Source organism: Lichenostomus cassidix, chromosome 3 (assembly GCF_008360975.1).
Source record: "Lichenostomus cassidix isolate B80296 chromosome 3, HeHo_3.0, whole genome shotgun sequence".
In the NCBI taxonomy this organism is placed as follows: domain Eukaryota; kingdom Metazoa; phylum Chordata; class Aves; order Passeriformes; family Meliphagidae; genus Lichenostomus; species Lichenostomus cassidix.
Genome location: NC_139483.1, coordinates 28,585,844 through 28,609,858, shown reverse-complemented (window position 1 = coordinate 28,609,858; position 24,015 = coordinate 28,585,844). Strand labels below are relative to the sequence as shown.

General features: G+C 38.6%; 1 protein-coding gene across 1 annotated transcript in view; it reads left to right on the top strand.

Annotated features, from left to right (window-relative positions):
- DAAM2 (dishevelled associated activator of morphogenesis 2) overlaps nucleotides 1-24,015 on the top strand; it is a 223,546-nt gene that overhangs the window by 985 nt on the left and 198,546 nt on the right. Inside the window, exons 4-5 of the mRNA XM_085055065.1 lie at nucleotides 18,923-19,097; nucleotides 19,224-19,275. The gene's annotated coding sequence lies outside the window, so the exon portion shown is untranslated. The remainder of the gene's footprint in view (nucleotides 1-18,922; nucleotides 19,098-19,223; nucleotides 19,276-24,015) is intronic.

Here is a 24,015-nt window from a genome sequence, read left to right as displayed (position 1 = left end):
AGAATAATGGAATAAATAGTGAGTATCCTCTCAGCATTGCTCCAAAACTACAGAAAAGGTTTCTCTCTTGTCAGTAGGGATGGGGCTGTTGAAGGTGATGCTAGAGGCAGAAGTGACTGGAGGAAGGGAAAAAAACTACAGCCAAGAGGGAAGCATAAGTCACAGTGTTCAATGAATTTAGAGGAGGAGATCAGGATTTGGGAGGGAAGCATAAATAATTTTAGTTCCAGAACTCTGGAAGAATCATAATTGAAGGTCCAGGAACTGGGTTAGTTTGTTAGTTTGCTTGGTTTTGAATTGAAATGGTGCAGGACAGTACAGTTTTCTTTGGAAACTGCAAATGTAATAGTCAACTGTGTTATTTAGCAGCATAGCTGGACTGTGAATTAGCTGGGCAGCAGACATTATAATTTTGCAGTTAATTGTGAGGAAAGCTATTTTGTGTCTGCTAGTGTTCAGTTGCTGGAGTAGTTGGAGTGTGGAGGTGAATGACACTATTGCTTCTGGGACCAAGCCTGGTTGCAAATGGTGTAGGTGCCCTCCTTCAACCTGAAGCCTGAGCTGTAAACTTTGAGCCAGTGGCACAGTGAAGAGACACTGGTTTTGTTATAGGAGAGTCTGAATATGCTATGGCACAGAGAAGCCGGTGAGCCAGCTCAGACTCAAGCTGCTTCCAGAATAAAAGCATAGGCTGAATTTCTGAAAGGGGAGAAGGAATCCTGGGCCACCTGCAGAATTATCACTTTCATAGCAAGAGAAGAACAAAGATAACAGCATACAATTTTCTTCTAAACTGTCCTTTCTATTACACAGCTGTCCTTGCAGAAATGCTGGAGTGTGCTCCATAATATTTTGCCTTCAAGAATGGTGTGTTAGCCCAGTAGCACCCAAATCTCTAGGCTTACCCATCCTTCTGCAAAACAAAATCTTCATCATTAATTTGACCATCAGAATTATTCAGGTCTTCTTCTTGGTGGTAGTATGTAGTATGCTGACTGCAAAACATGGGAGATCAGTGAAGGAGTTATAATAGGAGTGAGAACTTAAAGGTGATCTCTTGTAGTTCGTTAAGAAAAAGGATATTCCTGGGCCACAAGGAAATTTTTAGCAGGCTTTTGTGAGACAGAGCTTATGTGATATTTTAGTTAAAAACTTCGTGCCAAAAAAGGGAGCATGTATTAATTAAACTCTGATAATGATGGGGCTGAGAGTCATATGTGCTGAAAAGGGTCAAGATATATAGGAGAAGATGTATTACCATGAGGATTAGAGTAATAGATGTAGATAACCATGAAATGTGTTATAAGTTGCAAAATGTTGAAGGCATGTAAGATGGAGGGCTAATGACAACACATTCTATTGCAATCTGGAATCCATTCAGCTAGAAATGTCTGAAGATTTTCTGGTTGTGAAAGCTCAGAAGGCAGCTGCCAATGAAAAAAAGCTGTGGTTCTTAAGTGACCTGAGAATGTGTGAATTTCCTACACAGGAAAGTAAGCCTTCACACTAATGTACAGAGTTCTGGTGAGATCTTCAGCTTACTTTCTCTCTGTGCTTATGGTCAGCTCTTTTTAATTCCGCAGGCTTTTGAATTCAAGGGCTACTGGAATAGTTACTGAACTGATGGAGATTTTGACATAAGAGAACAGACCTGTAGCACTTGATTTATTTAGCAAAGGCTAAATATGAGAGGCTGTATGAGTGTATATGAATACACTGTGGGTAGTTGATGTGGAAGTAAAAGAATGTTCTAAGACAGACATGAGAAAAAAATGAAAATAATTTAAGGTGAATAAATGCACACTGGAAAGCAGAGGGAAATGAATTGCATTAGGTTCTTGATTCGTCCCTTTGGAAACTGATGAGAACAGGACTAAATTCTGAAAGATACATGATCTCTTTCATAATCAGGGTTATCACCCACAAGGTGAAATCAAGAACCTCTGCTCCAAAAAGTCTTTTTCAGTTATTGAAATATCTTTCTAGGACCATACAATGAACAAGAAGGCAAAGACAGTATACATTTTCTTCCCCTAAGCCACCTGATGTGACTTAACTTCATCTCATTTTCTTATCCTAACCATGATAATATCTCCTTGCCTGGATGTAGTCTGTCTGTTTTCTTTTAAGGTCACTGTCAACATGTAATCTTGAGTTCATTAAAAAATGTCATGTTCTCAGTTATAATTTTTAAGCTGTAGGGAACCTTCAGTCAACTTAATAGCTTGAAAATTTATAAGGCACACACAACTCCTAATTAGATGGGTCAACAGTTGCACATTTTACAGGAAATATAAAATGGGTATCTCCATGTCAAAGAACTTCCACAACTTGATTATTTATCTTCTTGTCCATCTTTAGAACTTCTTTTCATTTGTAAAAAATCAAAATTTCGCTTTTTACTGAGTCTCATTTTCTTAGTCTTTGTATTCTGTGTCTACTTCAGTTTGTCCAGTACAGAAGATAGCAGCTTCTGAGCACAAGAAACTTAATATGGTTCTTCTAAATATCATCACTGTGGTTTTCATTTTCATATACAGCTCCTAAGGTACTTAAAGTTCAGTGTTTCATGTCATCCTTTTAGAAAAAACTCATACACTTAGATATGGTCAAAGAAAGGAAAGAAAACTTTTCCTCACTTGATTCAATCATTCCATCAATTTAAGAACAAGGTCAGGTGTTTGCTCCGCTTATTTTGGTAGCTTGAATGCAGCTTCATTTGTACTTAAAAGCAAGAAGTGCTAAATTAGAAGCAAGAAGTGCTCCTAAAAACTTTAGGAGGTTCAAAGTGGTTTCAAAAAGTGCTCATTTTGTCCTTGAGAGAGGTTCTAGTTCAATAAGAAATTACCAATTTGCTTTAGGAATTAATTGATGAAGTTTTATGTTGTCTCTAATACAAGAGTTCAGATTTTGTACCTTTAAAATTACTTCAAACTTTAAAATAGATAACCTCTAGGGTTTGTTTGGTTTTTTTTTGGTGTCCTTGAGTTATGACTAGCTTGTATGTATTTTTGTATAGGATTCTGAAAGTGTTAAGCAAAGTGCCACCGTTGAAGCTAAATGCATAGCAGGTTGCCATTTTTGCAACTGCTGTGAGACATGCATTTAAGAATGGAGACATATGAAGACTTAATTTCCTAATATCCTGTAATAATACTAACTGTCCCTTAGTATCTTATTTGCTGAAGTAATATGGGTATTAATATGACTGCTACAATTTCATAGGCATTAGCTCCAGGGAAATTTTCTCTTAGTTAGGGTTCTTTTTCCCATAAAAGTTACAGAAATGATCAAAGCAGTACATAGAGATATATATGAAGACAGAAACTATTAGGTAAAGTTGAAAGCTAATTAAAGGGTTAATTATTTTTTTGTTGTTGTTGTTCAAAGCAGTAAAAATAACAGAAGTTACAAAATAATAACAAAAGGTGCAAAATAACACAAAACTTTCATTAGCCGAGAGTTTAAGGCTTCTATTTTAATCTCTTCTCTATTTTATTCATTATTTCATGTTATAACTTTATTTTCATATGAACAGGGATTTGATTGGAGTCCCCACTGTGGTGAGCCCACAAACCATGTCCAGTGCTTGCTAGAATAAAGACAAAAGAAAGGAAACAGCAGATTTCCAACCTTTATGAGAAAATAAGGTAGAAAGATACAAGACCAACCTGATGAAGAAAAGCCATTTAATTTAATTCAAAATTATGGTTGCTGATTAACAGAAGCTTCTCTTGAGGCCTAGCTGAAGAACTATTTTGCCTTTTTAAATTTTCGTAAGATTTCTGTTATTAGTGCTAAAGAGCCGATTACAAAGATGCAGAAATTGTAGGACTTTTTTTTTTGTTTGTTTTTTGGGGTTTTTTTGTTATTATTGAACAAAAAGAACTATTTTCAGCATTTGTATTTCTTAGAACTTTGAAGAAAGTCTGGAAAATGGAGCCTGAAGCTGACAGCCAACTAAAAATGTGCAAGTCTAGAGATTAAATCTCATGTTGGAGGCCTGAAAAATTTTGGTTTACTTTAAATTTACTATTTGAGATCTTTCTGTCTTGCCTGGTTAATCACCTTGTACTTGAGGAATTTTCAGCATTTGCATTTATGCTAAACCTCAAAGATGTGTCAACTTTCTTCAGCTGCAGCATTTGAGAAAGTGCACCACAACAGAAACAACCTACAGACTTGAAATTAGTCATATGAGTTACAGGATCTGGCAATTCCATGATTTAAAAGGGTCTGCTGTTGCATTCTGAAGTCATAGAGCATCACAACAAATTGTCACATTTACCATTGTTTTTTTCCAGTTAGAAAAATAATATGGGTCATAATATATACTGGACCTGGCAGTTCAAGGACCTGTGCTCCATTATGTCACCTAGCAACCTAATATGCTTTCAAATAGACAGCCTTGTAAGTTTTATAATAGCCCAAACTTTTAAGTCCTCTTCTTTTTTTTTTTTCCCCCAAAGTTTTACTTTTCATAGACTTTGCTTATTCTTGGCAACTGTCATGCCATTTGGCTGAGATAATGAGTAGAAGTTAGAACTTTAAAATCTTTCCACAGATCAACTGGGCAGGGTGAAGAGCCAAAGCTCTTGCCAAAGTCTGAGTTTATGTGATCATCCAGCTCCTGAAAACATCAGTGCCAAATACGTATCTTCTACATGACCAGAAACACTTCTTAAATGACCAGCACTTAAAGTCTGAAATGTGGCCTAAATTTAGGTACAGTATCTGTTGAGTTTGTTACTCAATGACCGCTGCCAGAAACAGTACAACCTTTATAGTAAAAGGTGTGGTAATGCAAAAACTTAGGTTTCTATATTTGAATGGAATATGAAAAACTTGAGGCAATATTTTTTGACATTTCAAGTATCATCCCAAAGCCCTATAACCCTTGTTTTCTTCTGCTTTGTGTTCAGCTTTAAAATGTTTAATCCTGTCATGCAGACAAAACTGCCTTGTTGGGATTTTAATAGTCCAGCCTGTGAGAAGGGCAGAGATGTTTTCCTCTAGCAGGCGACTGTTACAATCTGTTTCTTAGGAAACAGGGCTACATCTTCATGCATGTCAGAAAAACATTTGGAAAGTACCTTAAACTGTCACTGTTCTGACATTCTCACCCAACACTTTTATATGTGCTCTAAAAATGTGTGTCTTGTCTCAGTCAAACCAGAAAGTCTGAAAATATTGTCCTGAGGGCTTATATATATGCATACCTATATGTCTTTAATTGTTTGACTCTTTTAGATTAAACAAAAATTCAATGGAGAAATTTAGGGATTCTTAGGACTCCGACTGCAACACACAACAAATCTTTTTGTTTCTGGTTGGGGTTTTTGTTTCTGGTTGGGGGTTTGGGGGAGGGTTTAATCCTCTAAATGGTAAACTGGATCCTTTGTTGCAAGCCACAGAGTGAGAAGTATTAACAGGAGACATAAACTTAATTCTAATACATTATAAGTGTTATCTGCACATTTTTTTCTACCTCCATCCCATAATTATCTTTAGCATTATAATTTTTGTATTGTTACTTTATTATGAAACCTTCCAAAGTCCATTGTTGATTTGTCTCTGACTAAGGAGAGATAAAATTCTAGGTGACCATGAGTAGAAAAGTCTGTGGGGTTTGGGTTTTTTTGATCTGAAAACTGGTGAGAAATGTAGAATCTTATCTTCAATTCTGCTCAATGAATGATTTCTTTTATAGTCATTGTATAGCTAGTTTGTGTATGCTCTTGTTTGAAAAGGATTAAAATTCCATAATCTTCAATAAAACATAAAATTCAGTTATTAGATACCATTGATTTATAATCAATCCTAAATTGGCACCATGGATTAGAAGTTTTGCTGGGCACTGTGTAAGTTTAGAGGTGTACCAAACAGCTCTTGCTAAGTTTAGGACAGGTGGCAATGCTGGAAAAGAGGAAAATAAATAGAAATAAAGTGGGTAATGCTAGCACAATTGTCAGAGACTGGGATTTTCCCATCAAGCTGCTGCTGTAACGAGAATTTAAAGAAAGAGAATTATATAATGTTGCGTGTCTTTGCAGAGCTGCTTTTGGGAATGAAAACTAGTGTCACAGAAAGCAGGGAAAGGTGTGTTTGAAAGTATAAAATGAAGTTGATATTATTGATAGATCATAGACACAAACCTATCTGCAAGTTGGTCATGAATAAGGTGTTACAGTGTGGACAAGAGCCTTAAAGACAAAGTAATGTAGTAAAGACAGGAGAGTTTCTGGAGGAGGCACAGTTGCTGACAGTATAATCAGTGTGATAACTGAAAGGATGACACAAAGCAACAGCACTCCGAGAGTCTGTGTGTGGGACTGGGCGAGAGGGGAGGGTAGAGAAGCTTTCATTCGTTGAGGACAGATGTGAGGAAAATGCAGTGTGATGGAAGGTGACTACAGCCATGGAGTCAAATCAGATTTTTTAGTTCAAAAGGATAAAGGTTGTGATCTCAGTTTCACAATTATCATTAAGTGAAAATAGAGGGCATGAGGCAGGGAGCTGTAGTGAGGGAGTCTCTAGAATACAAGTGTAGAGGAAAACTCCAGCCAGTAAAATTAAGCTTCATGGTTTAGGCAATGTGAAAATGAAAAGGAGAGGGTAAAATGGAGTATTACTTTGAAGGCAAAGGGAAGCAGAGGTAGCAGGCCTCTTGAGAGCTGTTTGTTCAGCCTTTTTATTTGGATGGAAAAGATGGAAGTGTGGAGCTAGTATGAAGAAAGTGAATAGACACAGAAGAGTGAGTAGTTAAGAAAAATACAGAAGGAGAATAGCTGATCTCATTAGAAGATGGATTAGGATGGGGTGACCAGTACTTGAGTAGGTGAGCCGATGAGAAATGTTTGTACAGGAGGATGAAGGGAGTTGTACAAGAAAAGATGGCCATCTGTAAGGAAGCAGAAGTATGCATCATAGCATACCTAAAACTGGGGGAAATTATACTATCCAGGTTCACTGATCTCAGGAAGCTGCTATAGTGAGCATTCTTAAGTACTTGCACAGACTCACAAGTGTTTCAACTTGGGTGTAATGATATGCTCCAGCCAGGTGTGCCAGACATTAACATGTTTAGAGTTGGTACCTGCCTTTTCCTTTGAGAAGAAAATTAAGCTGTGGAATAATTAAACAATGCGTCCAATTTTGCAAGCGCAGCTTGCAGTGAAGCCAGAGAAAATGGTTTCTTAAGTAACAAGGCACTAAGTGCCTTAAAATACCAAGACCAACCATCCCATTATAGTTTTTAATATATTTCTGCATTGTTACAAACAGCAAAATACTGGTTTTCCCTATACCATACTGTGAACTAAGAAATTAAGATGTACTCTTGAACTTTTTGAAATCAAATAGAATAGCCCTCATGTAAGCTCATTGCAACAGTATTTTAAATCCTCTTTTTTCCAGATATTTTCAGGCAATGAATGGAAAAAAGAGGATTAGTTTGGTTGTTTTGTTTATTTTTTCTGTTTTATTTAAATATCCAATTTTAGTTTAAAATAAACCAACTACTATTGCTTATTCAACTAGTATTGCAAATTCAACCTGTTCCAGTGGAATATGTCCCTTCCCAGGACAGGGAGGTTGGAACTAGGTAATCTTTAAAGTCCCTTCCTACCCAACCTCTCTATGATTTGAAGTCTCAAATGCCAGATACATTTAAGGCTGCGCGATTTTCTCACATGCTGATGTGCATCTGCAGTTGAGAAATCTTATAAATGGGCAGGGGTTGGTATCCAGGGACTGCAGACATCAGTTATTTGCCAATGTGAAGAGGCAGACTTCCTGTCTGAGTCACTATATTAAAATACAAAATGTTCATTTAGCCAGTGTTGATCTTCTATCTCTAGCTTGGCCATGGATTGTCTATTTAGTTGGCATTTAGGCTTCCATAGCAGCTCTTTCACTTACGAATCCCCAAGCATGTGATGAACTAGTGAGTTACAATTCTCTTGAATTTGGAATTAAATCCTCATCAAATTAAAGCTGCCTCTTGGACTCTAATATTGCAAGCACAAGTGACAATATGCATTTTCCCTGTTTTTCACATACAGCTGAAGAGCACAGACGAAACAAACCAGCTAAAGGTGAAAATCGAATACATCCTATTTCTTAAGTAACGATACTGCTCTTTAGGCCCATTATTTCTTTTCTGAACTGCAGTCTTATTGTAAGCACTGTCAAGAGTTTTAATCTTTCACAGGTTGTTTATGACCAAGATGGTGAGTTACAAATTCACATATTTCAATTCCATCTACTGTGGATCCTTGTTTAGAAAGTAAGCTTCCTAAAGGTCCTAGTGGTAATTTGACAGACAAATATATGCCAGCAGCAATTTTTTAGATTAAGTCATTATTAATCTAATAGTATATATTTTACCAGAGAACTGTTGACAAAATCAGAAGCTGTTCTTCTCAAGCGTGCATTATGCTGTGACCCATGGGAGAGTTCAGTGGTTTGCACACACTCCAGCCAGATTTTTCAAGAGGTAATAAACATGAAGTACTAGATGTGATATTTGAAAACATAGGTCCATATGTATATCAGATTGTCAACATGAACAATGAGTTTCTGGCAGTAAATAAATTAATTTCTGAGACTTCCTTCAGAGTATATTTTTTCTTGCAAATGACTAGCACATAGACACTTCTTCTAAAACAAGAGATAAGATTGTTAAGAGTTAGTTGAAAAGGCTATGATTTTGTGAACTAAGGAAAAAAACCACTTTGCATTGACTAATCTGGTAAGATTTGTATAAGACACTATTACATTTGCAGAGGTTAAGCATAATCCAGTGAGATGCATGAACAAGAAATGCTACTTGAAAAACAAAAGAAACAACCCCAAATCTCTGTCTACTACTTACATTCAGGTAAATAATATCTTTCTCACTAATGAAGGGACATCCAGATGTATGGAGTAGGACTTGACCTTTCTTAACTGGGATAATCCAAAAGCCTTCCTTGAGAGGAAACTGTCCTACTTCCTAAGAAAATGGCTAGTTAACAACTAAATTGTTACTAATAAAATAACATTTGCTTTTCAATGGAGCTGATATAATTTGCAGTCTCCATTGAATGGATTGTCAGAAAAGTCACATAAGGAAAACATGCAGTTTGGCGCAAATCATAAAATACAAAAGGATGAAACATCTTACCTTGGAAGGTGTTAGTATTATTTTGGCTCTAATAGTTTAAGAACAGATATGGATTTAATACAGAAGAGAAATTTAAGTACACTAATTTTTATGTGCTTTTGTTATTAGTTATTGACTGTTTTGAATTCTTGTTTTATAGTTTTGATATATTTGCATGCCCTCACAGGGCTCACCTCGGCCCCAGTGTATGCCAGTGCACCTCCAGAATTCTAATCCCACATTGCTGACGTGAACATGGATTTGATGTTGGCCAAATGATGGCTGCAGAAGGAAAATGGGAAGAAGGATTGTATAACATCTCAGAAAACAACTAGGATGTCTGTTAAGCAGTTCTTTAGATTACATATGGGAGTTTCAGAATAGTGCTGAGTAAAACTGAATGGATCAAGGGACCTCAGAAATAATTGTTTTGCATTACAATTGTTAACCAATTTGTACAGTTACTGAAATATTTTTCTTAGCATTTTAAAGTCTCCAGATGCCAAGTGTGTATCATGATTTTCTTCTGCCGCACATAAAATTACTTAATGAATATTGGCTTTCAGGATTATTATCCTTCCAGCTAATTCCCAGTCCAATTCAACTTGCCTTTTCCTGGGCTTCTTGCCACATTCCAGTTTTCCCTATGCTGTTGATGTTATGTAGGACTGAAATGTGGAATTATCTACAGTTCATAAAAGAATCAAGTACCTTAGGCTGTTGTGTTCATCTATTATCAGTGGACAGTAAATGCAAACATAAGCTAACAAAAGGCAAAGGATAAACACATTTAAGTCAGATCAGTTCCCAGAGAAATAATTTCAATACTTGTCAAATAATTCTTGAAACATGGAAGAATAATGATTTCCCGTAGATTCATTGTATATATTCTGGCACTGTAACTTTTCTTTTATATAATATTTTTATAAAACTTGAATAGTAATTTCCATTGGAAGATCTCAAAGAGATTTACAGACATTAACACAATCTGACTTGTAACACTAGTGTGAAGAAAAGAAGCTGGTTTAGCTATTTGTTGCAAAAAATTGCAAAAAACATATCTTTGCTCCGGTTAGGCTGCTTTGTGCTCTTCTGCCAGCACAAGTTTCACAAAAATACTTCATTCACCAATTTCTAATCATTCTCCTTTTACACTCCCGAGGTTCTGAGGATGCTCATGGCTAACCTCTCAGATAAGTTAATTACTCTCAGAGGGCTTGATCCTATATAAATGAAGCCACTTGCTTGTGATCCCCCTTGTTGCTTCCAAACATTACTGCATTCCAGTGGTCCTGTGCTTCTGGAATGACTTCAGAGGGCCACTATGCCTGGTTGTAATATTAGAGCAGTTTTTGTCATGTCTCAGAGATAGGGGGAAGTAAAATTGTCTTCATTCAGTTTTTTCAAGTAAGCCAGGCATCAGTGGCTTTGTTGCTAATCTCTTAGTTGTGATTCACTGTTCAACAGTCCCCACGCAGCCCAATATCTTCCTGTAGGTTCACAGGCCCTTCCAAACCTTCCAGCCCTCAATTTATTTTTCAAATTATTAAAGATGATATAATTTTTATCTAATCATATGTTTAAGACATTAGAAAGTATCTCTTCCTCCAAACGTATACTATTATTATAATTTCATAATACTGTGATCCTTATATATAACATAATACTGCATGATTTTATGTATGGCAGCCAGACACTATTGAGTATTCAGAAGCTTGGAGAATTTCTCATGAGCAAATTGTGTTTTCATTAAAAAATGAACCAAATACAGAGCAAATACACATATTCCTCTAGGGAATATATCAGTTTGCCATTTGATTACTATTAAACCTTTCTTATGCCTAAGTAAGGTACAACCGATTCTACAGATAACAAATTTCCTCGAGAGTGGAGGCTCTCAAGCCTCCACTTTACAATCCAGACTTTCTGAAGTCTCGCACACGAATTTCATCTGTGGAAAGTACCCTCTCAATTCCCTACATGAAGAAACCTAGGTAGTCCTTTTTTTGCTGTTTCCCAGGCCTTCTTCCTGAATTGTTTTTCTGCCTGCTCAGCCAGGGTGCTTTTTACCCACCACCTTAACTATTTCTATTCCTATCTTTTTCTTTCTCGCAGCTCCAGCTCACACTTTGGAGCCCCTGGCATTAGCCAGTGAAGGCTCTAAACGTAATGGTCTTGACCATGTATGTGGTATCCTTACAGCTCTATCTATATCCATCCTTTATTTGGCACCTGGCCATGATTATTGGTGGTATGGCTTATGTCTCACGCTCTGACATCCTTCCATTTTAGCATCTTAATTCTTAAGTAAAATATTAGTCAGACAAGACATGTCTATCCTTACAATTCTATTTCTAGTGCTAACCAATTCATGTTGGGTGATGAAACATTTGCCTTTTTGTTTTTAGTAGTATCTGGTAGCATCAGATGCCTTTCACTTACTGTTAAAAGCAATCCTGAGCCAGACAGTTCACCTTCAACTATGAAAGCAAAGATCTTTTCCATAAGACTCTCCATGCTGACCATGCTCTCCATAAAAAAAACCTCCTGAAAATGGAAAAAAAGGTGATTTTTTTCCCAGAAGACTAAATTCAATGTTCTCTGTCATAGTTTTTGGGAAGATAGGGTATCTGTGCTGGAGGGCTTCAGCTGATTTATCTGCATGTCTCTTTGTACCAGAAGATCAAGAAATTTTCCATGTCGTTCAACATCTCACCCACACTTGTGCATCAGAGACACAAGCACTGAATAAATTTGTTGCTCTTCTGTTTTTCAGTTTGGGGAGCTCAAGGACCTTTACAAAAAGGAATGAGATTGACCTTACAGCATCCATGTCAATCATTCAATTCCATAATTTCTGTTTTGTAGATGAAGAAATAGACCCAGAGAAATTAAGAATTCTCTCAGAAAATTAACCACATTTCATATTTTATGGACATCACCATTTTCATGTCTTGACAAACTTGATCTAGTGCAATTAAATTGTTACACCTTCCTGGATCTGCCAAATTAATGATGGGGGGAAGGAGGCGGGGTGGGGGGAGAAGGAACAAAACTTTTAGGTTTTAGATGGTTCCTATACCTAAATGAATCTTATAGGAACAACTTCTATGACATTAATTCTGTGAAATCAACAAAACGTTATAAAGATATTTCTTTAAGCCTGTCAGCTTTCTGTCTATACTTGAAATTGTCAAAGAAAATGACAAATCAAGCATAAAATAGCCTTGTCTTGTGAAACTGGTTCACACATTTTATCATAACTGGTTCATCATTGATAATTTCACCAATGGTGCATCCTCTTCTGTAAAGTTATATCAGAATAAAATAAACTAATTTAGGGAATGTTTGGGAATATGTTGTACCTTGATCTTAGAAAATGCTGAGCATCCCAACTTTGTTTATTTCAAGCTGCATTGTGAAGCTTCAAGCTCGTAAGGAACACACTCTGGAATTCAGGAGACAGTGGATTTTGACATATGAGAATTGTTATTCTGGTTTTATTTTTTAGAATTTCCAGCTCACTGAGTTTTTGTGAAGTGTTTTTTTGGCCTGTTTTTTGTTTTTTGAGTGAAGCACAATAGCCATCCCATTACATAATGTAACATACACACCCACAAACCCCCCCACACACCCACTCAGCATCATTGCTTGGACACAAAATCCTGGTGCTGTGGGATATTGAATATCTTGAACCATGTCTAAACCAGCAGTGACTAAGACCCTAGAGAAGTCAGTATGCTCTTAGTGTTAAAGTTATAAAGTGGTTTTTTTTGCCTGTCTTCACCAGAAAACTGGTTATACTTTTGTCATATTTCACTGCTCCCCAAGTCTAGTCTAAAACCTGATTCTTCAAATGAGTATTCTGTCTTCAAACTTTCATTCATTGATAACACTAGATTTTATTCTGCCTGGAAAGAAAAAAATGGAATCTGGATTTGGGTGGCCTTCTGTTTAATCCTGTAAATTGACTCTTTTCTATAGACTACTGTGCAGGTGATAGAAACAGTGTTCATAATAAATGTAGGTGCCACATGAGAATGTCTTCTTAGTTGTGGTATTTAATAGGTACAAAAGAGAAATAATACCTAAATGATGTGGTTGTATTTTGTTCTGTTTTCTTGTTTCACTTCTTATAATATAAAATATTAGGAAATGTTTATTGTTATTATCAGTCAAGATCCTATGCTTTTATGGTGTAGACAAGCTGTCCTTATTTCTTATTCTGCAGGTGGGGTAGCACACAAGGTCACTTTTGGCTGGTGTGGTAATAAAACTTGGGGCTCAAGCCTAGCAGTCTGTACAGTTTGTATATACTCCAAGAATACTTGTGCCAAGATTTTGTGCCTAGGTCGATAATACTGTACTGTGTTTCAGAAGCAAAGCTCAAGAACTTTCTTACGTTTTCCTACCTGAGAAGACACATGGATATGTCATGGCTAAATTTCATTACTTCTTGAAATGGCAGCTTTGCAAGGGGAGAGCAGTATGGTATCATGACAGCAGTGGAGTAAAACTGTATTCAGGGGACTTTAGGGGCTATGTTGATATCTCAAAAATTCAGAAGGATTACATGGACAAATGTTGTGGAACTATTGGGTTTTTTTTCTTTAATTAGTAAATATTACAGAAAGAGCAACAGTAAAGAGCAAAAGCATTGGTAAACCAAAACACCTAAACGTGTAGAAGCACCAAAGTTGCAGCGCCAGCTCCAGCTGTGTGCTTGCATTTTTTAGATACTTGCTTCATCACTGAGCTTGCATCAGGCTTACATCAACTGTGGCAAGAGCTGAAAGGAGAGAGTTGTCTTGAGCTAAATGTCTTGAACTGAAATTCAGGCAGCTGTGTTCCATCCCACGTTCTGCCACAGCTGTTTTACATGGGTAGTGGCTAAACATGTTCATATCATAATGTGTTTGCTGTCTGTCATTTTTCAGCATTCGATTTTCCAACCTTGACAACTTTTCAATGTTATTAAAAATGTGATGTAACTAGCTGTAGATCATTACTCTTTTCAGGTTTACTGGTTCAACTCTGTGAGCCACTGACGTACTTTTGCATTCATGCCCACAAAAGAGATTTTCGGAGTTGTTTTAAACCATTGTAGGAAGTGACTCAGGATAATTGCCAGTCTAATAGACTTTCTTGGCTGCCTGGAATCTTTTAAAAATAAATATTTTGCAAGAAAAGAGAATGTCTAGGAAAGAAAAGAAAAAAAAATTATACCAGTCAAGACAGTTAAATTTGATACATTCCACAGAACTGAGCTCTTCTTCCTACCTAGGCTCCCCTTTAACACATGATGATTGCTGTTAATATGGTATATCATTGCTGGCATTTCTGTCTGCATCATTTTCTACTGTGTGCATATGTTTTTATCTGGCTTCTTTAAATCATCTCCACTTTTGCAGTCATCACTACAGTATGTGTGTGAAAGAAGCCAAGAAACTGTTGTCCCACAAAGCTCTCAAAGGACCTTGGTTAACCTGAATTCACTATACAGTTTTTGGTGGAAAACAAAATGAGTCTAAGATAGTGCTGGGAATAGCTAGTCAGGCTGTGATATATTACAAAATGTTGTTTAATTCTGATATTATATATCTGCAGAACAATTTTAGTTTAGATCTGTCCAAATAGTCTTGCCTACTCAATTCTCTTTGGTCTAATTGACTGCTGCAAAGGAGTCAGAGCCTAGCCACAACTCCCTGTGTGGAATAAAGCTCACTCTTTCCTGCCTTCTCTTCTGCCAGTGCTGAGGCAGGGTGTTCTCAGCTAGTGCTGCCTTCTGTCTACTCTCATGTATGAATACTGTCCATCTAAGTTGCTGATTTAGTTTGAGAAGTCCAGTCTGTGCCTGAGGCTCTGAGTTCAGTCACAATGTACTGCAGACATGATGGCTTTATAAGTCTTACTCTGCTTAACACTGCATTATTTTAAATTTGAAATGTTCCTTCTGTTATGTCAGCTTTATTCTCCACTGATTGTTACTTTGTGTTGACTCCAATACTGGAGAAAACTGAGTCTAAAATGCTGACAGTTCAGTGCTATACATTGGTTCTGATACTCAGACACTTCTCATGTTCTGCATGATCCTGTGTGGCTAAAGGTGTATCACAGGTTCACAGTGTACAGCTCCAGAAAGTGCTTTCTTCCGCCTTTCCTGATTAGAGTATGATCCCTTACACAGTTCACAGGTAGCTGTGGCAGTGTCTTAGAACAATCATTCTTGCTGGCACATGTTTATCTGCAACACATCACCAGCTTTCCTTCCAATCACTTAAACTGTTTGCTAACCCTTGTTAAGCTGTGGTGCTTCTTCAGGTCTTGGAAATGAAGACATCTACAAGACCTGTAGGCAGTTTCTCTCTGGTCAGTGCAATGAAGAAATAAATCTGGAGGCCAAGAGTACACAGTGAATAAAATTCCATCATGAAAAAATGAAAGGGAAATCGCCGATTGAATTAAAAAGCTAGCGCCAAGGCTGTGTGCATCTGAGGACAAAGACAGAGCTCTCTGCATGCTTTGGTGTGTGCTCTTCTTTGAACATATGCCTTAACTTTGCATTTCCTGACTTCAGTGGATTGGAAAAAACCCTGGCAGGTTCCCAAACTGAAATATATGCAGAAATAGCATACATAGCAATACCAGTGCAAGGAAAAAAACCTCAGCATCTGAAATGGCCTCACGCTTCAGAGTGTAAACTGATCAACAATGGGGCTCAAGAAAGAATTTCTCTTCTCTCTTTAACCCCTCATCCTTATGTAATATTCCAGCCCACAACTGGCTGGATGCAGTTTTCCATTCTTCATGCTCTGAGTCATCAGGTATCTAACCACTGCTTGAGGCAGTGTACTAGACTAGTGCGGTGAATGGCCCATTCCACTATGGCAGCAAGAAGAGTATTTTAATAGGGTTTCATTTCCTTAGGATTATTATTTTGTTATGTAGCACTAAGGGAGTGATAACTGGACTTCTGTAGTTGCTCATGTATTAAACTGGTTTGGATCTGAGGAGCACGTGCTGTCTTGTTTTTTCAGTCATGTGCAAGTGATGCAGAAGGTCTCACTTGGTTCTCTGTATTTTCTCTGTGTTTTAGGGCTGAGTAGTGCCTATACTTGTGTTGGTCCAGAGCCCAAAGCTGATTCTCCTCACCCACCAAAAGTGCCTGTCTTTAGTTTCTTTTGGGAGAATTGCTGTTTTAAATAAATTCTGTTTAAACAATTTTTGCTCATGCATGCACGTTCTCAGTCTAATGGAGAGGGTTCTCATGTATAGGAAATGGGAGTACAGATTGCCCACAGAGGATTTCTTTGTGCTCTTCTTATCATGGTGTTGTGTTCCAGAAAGGGCTTCTGAGGCATCTTGTGAAATTGACTCCTGTGGGATTCACTGCAGAGGTTATGAATATACAAATATACAACTGGCTATGCTACCTTTCATTTGCATACAGAAATGCAACAGCTTCATAGAGATACTGCCTTAGTCCACAGTAGCTGGAATGCTATAGTATTTCTGATGGGATGAATATTTCTACCTTAACAACTACATGGTATGGGGCACATCCCTTCAGGACAGAAATTAAATGTGCTACTGTACACAGGTTAACTGTCAATGTCCATGTAATGTATGGGTAAACAGAGTGTTTCAGTCTCTTGGCATTTCAATCTTGCTGCAAAGTCTTTCGAAATAAAGAAATACCATTTGTTCTTGGCTTACACTCTAAGGCTGTGGTTATTCATCCTTTACTTCTGTGTGATGGTCAGGATTTCCACTATTCCTCCTGTTCCTATTCCACTCTCCAGGGAGATGTAATATAATCTTATAAACTAAACAGAGGAAATAGGAGTCATGGATAGCCATCTCATCTTTAACAAACACCAGGAGCCTTTACTGTGCTTTAGAGGAGCTGAATCAATGATTAAGCTGGTGGGATCTGCAATTCCCCACAAGCAACAGCTCTGGTATCCTACAGAAAAAGCCTGAGTCACTCTGCCCTTCAGAGCTCCCTGTGGATATCTATGGGACAAACTTCCAACAGGTAGCAATGTAACTCCAGGGTTGATCTTTAATAAGATTAGCGTGCAGCATGGCAAGGCAGGGACTCGTGCCCTGAGTGATCCTTGTTGATCCTAAGTAGACAAGTGGCAAATCTCATAGCCAGAGGGAACAACAGCACTACTTGTTCAGTACTTGGATTGCACTGTCAAAACTGTGTTCGTTTTGTTATTTTTCATTATATGGGAAAATGTTTTATTTCCTTTGCTTGACTGAGTACTGCTTTGAAACTGGGATAATTTTTCTGTTCCTCCATCTGCTAGATTCTTAGACTCATCTTGTAAGTATAAAAGTGGAAATCTCTTCAAAGATATACCATTTTTTTCTGGAACATATCTCAAAGCTTTTGGTCATAGTGATGATATAACACTGCATGGGGATAGCTGCCATTAGACAGTTATCAGAGAAAATTTGATTTTAAGCCTTTTGAAGTTTATCAGATGATTTTTATTGATTTCAAGGAGCTCTGGCTCATGCCCAAAGGTGATGATGGTAGAGCAGAAAAGAGAAAGCATATGTGTATGAAAAAGCTAATCCACACAGCCCCAAATGGTAAATTTTCTCTCTTAGTGAGTTGCACAGAAAAGAACCTTGGCACATTTTAAAATAGCAGTTGCATCTCCAAAAATGGTACCAAGACATATACTTCTCATAACTGCTTACAAATGGAAATGATGGGGTATAAAAAAAACCCAAAAACCCAGTTGCTTATAATACCAGCACATTTGTACACTCCTGCAGAAAATGTTGAATAAGTTTTGAACTTCTTAAAAAGGTCTGTCTGTAACAAAGCAAAGCTCACTCAAGGACTTTTAGCATATATCACTTCACCTTCAGACCTCAGTTTCATCTCTTAGATGGGACTACTGATACTTACAGGCTTACAGCCAAGCTCAGCTTCTAAATACAAAACAAAGAGGTCTTATCAGTCCAAATTTATCATCACTTGCCTCAGCAGGATTATACCATGAGAGCATTTCACTCTGCAAGTACTGATTAGCATTAATGCTAATACTGTTTCAGTTTTTTGCTCTAGCATCTCTTCCATATAACACTGAAGTGGCTTTCACAGCAGGTGAAAAGTATCATACTGTACAGTAGCAAAGGAATAATAGAAAGATGCAAATAGGCAAACCATAATAGAGATCAAAGATCAAATTAATTTTCTGAGCTGATATTTATCTGAGATGAGACACTTCTAGAAGGTATTTTGAAGTTAGGAGGGAAGATGGCCAAAATGTCCCACATGCCTGAGAAAACTGTCCAGCTGGAAGGGGTTGGTGCCAAACTGAAAGAGGACATGGACAGGATGCTTGGAAGGCCTGTTTCAGTCCTATTTTAGTTAAATCTAGTCAATGCCTGGATACAGCAGAGGGCTGTGGGCTTGGAGAGTATCTCTGAGAGACCTCTATGTCACGCTTGATTCAAACTCTGTTTAAGCACAGCTGAGAGACTGGAAAACCACTTTCCAAATGGGGACTTACATGACAGATAGTTACATCCTGGGTGTGGATATAATATACCATGGGTGGAAAAGTACAGGGATTGTCTTTTGCCAGTGACTTGTACAACCACATCTGTAGTTCCCCACTGTTTCCTCCCTGACCCTCTTGGAGAGGTTTTCTATCCAAGAGTGCAAAATTTACAAATCCTCCCGAACTGCCGTTTGAAATCTACCTAGACAAACTTTTAGATTGTTCATTCCATAAATATCTCTTGCAGGCTGTCTGACGTCAGAGGATTTGGAGAGAGAGGCTGGTCTGAAAGTGAAAACAGCAGCAGTTCCAGTCTCACTCCAACAGCAGTGCCAGCAAGAGGAGCAGTACAGGCATTTCTCTGTGTGGATTATGGGACTGCAGAAGGGGGAGGATCTGCGCGGAGACACAGCTACTACAATGTAAGTGCAGCTGCTGCAGCAAAGCTTCTCATGTTTTTGCTTGTTTTCAAGAACAAATCCCTGCAAGTTCTGATTGTCTTTCTTTCTTCTTCTTTTTTATTTTTCCTCTTCTGAAATATCCTGAAGCCAGCTTGGCAGCACACCGGATTCAGGTTTAGCTTGATTGCTTCTCCCAAAGGTATGCAGAGGGGCTGAAAGTGCAAGCTTTTGCACTTGTCTGTATATGGATGGGGGTGACAAGGCATAAGGGAGATCTGAGGAGAGCGAGGAGGGGAAGGTCATATCTTTGGAAGACTACAAAATTAACTGAAATTCAGTTAGTTCATGTTCTGGTAGCAGGAAAGCAAAATCCCAAGAAAGCCTTAGGCAAAAATCAACTTCCTTAGGCAACTCCACAATGTAGGATTTCTTTTTAACTCTTTAATCCCTTGTTATATTGTGCAGCAAGCAGTTTCTCTTTCCTTACAAGGATGACAGGCAATTTGCTGGCCCCTGACAATGAAGTCGTGTCCTGCTCTGCGAGGCTACTAATGATAACAGATCCCCCTAACACAAGTATGGGGAGTCACTATGCTAAATCTGACAAATTTAGCACCTTGAGCCTGTACTCACTTCATACCAAGGGCTCTCCAAAGAAGCCACTGGTTCTGCAGAGAAGAGATATCTCTCACATCTAAAACCTAGCTGTTACAGGGTCATACATGAACAAGTCAGCTCCTACAAGGAGAATCTCCCTGTGAAAAACTTGCAGAGATACTTATACAGACACCTGGTCCAAGTCCCAAATAAAACTAGTGGTTTTTAATATTTTTTTTATACTTCAGCAGTCCAGAGATTCCCAAGCCTACTCCATAAGAAGGTGATGTTTTCAGTGGGGCACATAGGTATATCTATTTGAAATTAAAACTCAATGCTGTATTTCATTAACCTTACCTCCCCAGCCTCACACCTGGATGTCTATTAATTCCCTAAGTGGAGATGGGAGCATTTCTGGGGACAGCTGTGTAAGGCAGCTGTCCTCTTCACTGGCATCTTCTCTTATGAGCTGTGACAGAAGCAGCTTGCTTCCTCAGGAACAGTTTGAGGCCTCCTGTATGAAGATGACACACTTTGCAAGCACTTGTAGAAAGCTCTTGGCCAGAAGGAGCGTTGTTGGCCTGTGCAGATGCTGGAAGGAGATATAATACCCTTGAGCATAAACACAAAGCTGGGCTGAGGAGCAGGAGCTATGTGAATTGCACAATACGATGCACCATGCTGTTAGCAATTGGCCTCAGCCAACAAGCAGTCACAATAAAGGCAGCTGCAAGTCAGCATTCCCTGCACAGAGCTGTCTTGGTAATGGAAAAAGTCTGCAAATACTTTTCCTCTTGAGGGTGACAGAGTGGTTTATTGAGGCAGGGAGAAGGAAATAAAAGAAGAAAATTGAGGACTGAGAGGAGGGAGTTTTACCGGGATCTCCATTGCATAATGAAATTGAGCAGGTGTGGTTAGCTGTGCTGAAAACAACTGCAGATGCACCGTGCTGGCCAATGTAATGGGGATAGCCTTTACTGAGCAGATGGTCAAGGTCTAATTCCCACTAAGAGATGCCATGCTATGCCATGCTCTGCAAAGCATGAGCTGGAGAAAAAGGAACTGTACTGATGCATTTGTAAAGCAGCACGAGTTCTCAAAAGCAAAGCCTGCAGAGATGTGTTTTGGAAGTGATGTCTCCAGACTTGGTAGGAGTCTGGAAGACTATTGCGACCTGGAATATTGGGATCTGGACCATTAGGATAGTCCAAAGAGTGGACTATTGGAATATCTGGACTACTGGGACCTGGATTATTGGGATATTTGGGAGTAATGTCTCCAGACTTGGAAGGAGTCTGGAGAACTATTGAGATCTGAGCTAGTTTGTGCTGACATATCAGAATTTTTTCCTCTACCCCATTTATTTCTTACTAGATTTTGTTTCCAATGGGCCTAGCAACTCCTTTTCCAAGAAGCTGCTTTTTTTCTTAACAGCCTAATCACATTGGCTGGCGATATAAAAGAAAAAAAGTTCTCAAGGAATGTAGTAACTTGTTAGAAACCTCTATACCCCAATAAAAACTTGAGAGGTGTCATAGCCAAGACAAGTGTCCGGGAGCTGCAAACAGTTTTTACTTTGTTCAACAGTTAGTCTCTCTGAAGTACTTTGGGCAATACAGGACTAATATATACAGGACTGCTGAAAGCTGAGAGGGTGAGAAGAAGAACTAAGGAGGAGAAAATTCCATATTTGGAATGTTTTAATCTGACTGCTTCCCTTCTGTCTCTTTATCCCTCTGTCTTTCCTTCAGCTCAGCATCCAACGGGTGAGCAGCACTACCTGCAGGGGTAGCAAGTCTGGAAATTCCCTGTGGGCTGTTAGTTGCGGTTCAACAGGAAAGTATCACACTGAGTGGAAGGCTGGGAGGAAAAATGGGAAGGGAGGTATTGATCTGGCAGGACATAAATTTAGTTTTAATGAGAATGCATGGGGTTTTAGCATCCTTGAATTTGGATGAGGTTATACCAGCCAGGAAATTGCTAGTTTGTGTATGGATGGACTTACCCTGGAAGCAAGATTAAAAAAAACACAATATGGACAAGACAGACATCTTTTCAGTTTTGTTTTGCGGAACAGAAAGCCATTGCGTGCTGCAGCTTGTGACAGTCACAGTGCAACCCTGAGGTTTTAAAAGTCTATATTATGTGTTGTGAAGTGAGGTCTCATGGTTTCACAGAGCTGAATAAGCAAATTCCCTGGATATCCTAGTGGCTTTACCACACCGTATCACTTGTCTGCTGCTATCACTGCTGTTTGTTTTAGTTATGCTTCTTATATGTAGCTCTGTTCATCTTGAAAAGCAGTCATATTTTTCTTACCAGGTCCAGACATGGTGTGAAGTTATTGTACTTAATTGAAAGGGAGACTCATCAAGAGTTGAATAGCATCATGAAGGCATCTCCAAAATAGTTTGGGTTTGCTTCATCTGCCTTAGTTGATATAAAATTCCCCCATGGTCCAATGGTATCCCAGAAACCCATTTAGTCCCTCCAGGCCAGCCATCTGACTTAAAGATTGAGCAATCAGGGACACTATTTCCTGACACTTAGAGGAAGGATGTGTGGGAGGCTTGGCTTTCAGCACTTTAATTGCTGTGAATTTTCAAACCTGGGTCAGTCCTATGGAGAGTTGACCCTCTCTCCCTTCCCTGCCCTTGCAACCCCCAGGCAAGCACAGCATGTTCCTAAATTAAAAGAAAGCTGACTGCTCTTATTTTCATTGGATGAAAGAGTTTATGTGTGTTTTCCCATGCTTTTGGGTTAGCTGATTATTGACAGTTGTGTCTCACGTAGCTTTTCCATTTGCCAGTGTGATGGCAGTGATATCCCTAATATGACACTCTTTTGAACTCAGGCATGTGTAGAAAACTGGTAGTTTTCAGTACATATACTAGCATGCAGTAGGTCTGAATAATGTCTCATATTTCTACAATTCCACTTACCAGTGAAGTTATTTCTGTTTGGCACAAGTCAGTGTCATTATCGGGCCAGGGACTTGTTATCTTCCAACCTGAGTGACCTGAGACATAGAGAGTGCAAGTCAGCTCTCATCTAGTGAAAGTTTTCTGTAGCACTGTATTGTTTAAGAAACTTACTCCATGCTTCAATTCCAAATAAGTCCAAGTAACATCAGAACTTGGTAAAGAGAAACTGAGGCCCAAGTTGTGCAAAGTAACCTGTAATTTTGGCTCTTTATTTTTAGTGTCTTTTAAGACACCAAGACACTCAAAAATTGAGAGAGCCAAAATTACAAGCTGTTTTTGAAATGCTGGCCAAGGGACTTGGGCAAATCTACGGAGTGCATTTGATTCTGCTCACATACTTCTTACAGCAGAGTAACTCTCTGAAAGTCTGTGAAACTACTGCTGGTTTACAGCAGTGGAAGTCACAGATGAATGTGTCCCATGCTGCTGGAAGCTCCCATGAGCTTTGGTATGTTAGTCCTGTACTCATGGTCTCTTTTTCTTGAAAGAATGTAGCCAGCTGTGATTTGCTGAGAGCCATGTAACCACATGCACATGATCACATCACACCCTGAGCAGTGCTGTTGGTAGTGTAGCCTCAAGCTGTCTTAGTGCTGTGTGTTAAACACCAGGTACCTGGTGATGGTCAAACAAGCTTTTTCCTCCCTGAGGCTTTGTGTCTGGTTTGTATGTTGCTCAGTGTTCATGCTTCCTTTTAGATTTATACTTTTAGTCTATTTCCATATATTTTCATGGTATTTCAACACTTGAGATCTTGGCTTCTCTGGTGATCTCTATGGTGTCAGATAATGTCTTCTCATAGTAAGAGTTTACTAGACACAGGTCAAAAATCTGTGGTGACCAGTGACAGGACCTGAGGGAATGGCCTGAAGTTGTGTCAGGGGATGTTTAGGTTGGCTATTAGAAAAGGTTCTTTGTGGTTTGGTTCTGAACAGGCTTCCCAGGAAAGTGGTCACAGCACCAGCCTGACAGAGTTCCAAAAGCATTTGGACGTTGGTGTCATTCTTGGGAATGGTGTCATTCTTGGGAATGGTCCTTCTTGGGAATGGTCCTTTGCAGGGCCAGCAGTTGGACTCAGTGATCCTTGTAGGTCTTGTCCAACTCAGGATATTCTATAATTCTGCAGCATGGAGTAACAAAACTGACCAGGAGAAGCTTGGGGTTTTTTGATTTAGTAGAAAAATTATTCTGACAGTACGACAGGCTTATACCAGTGATAAGGCTTTTCTGAAGTTAAAAATTAAGGACTAAAGGTAGAAAGCAGGAAATAGATGAGAAAGGGATGACATCGGAAGACTTGCTGGAATTCAAGGAATGGGAGCTGGAGATCAGAAGGTTGTGTTTAGACTGCATGAAAA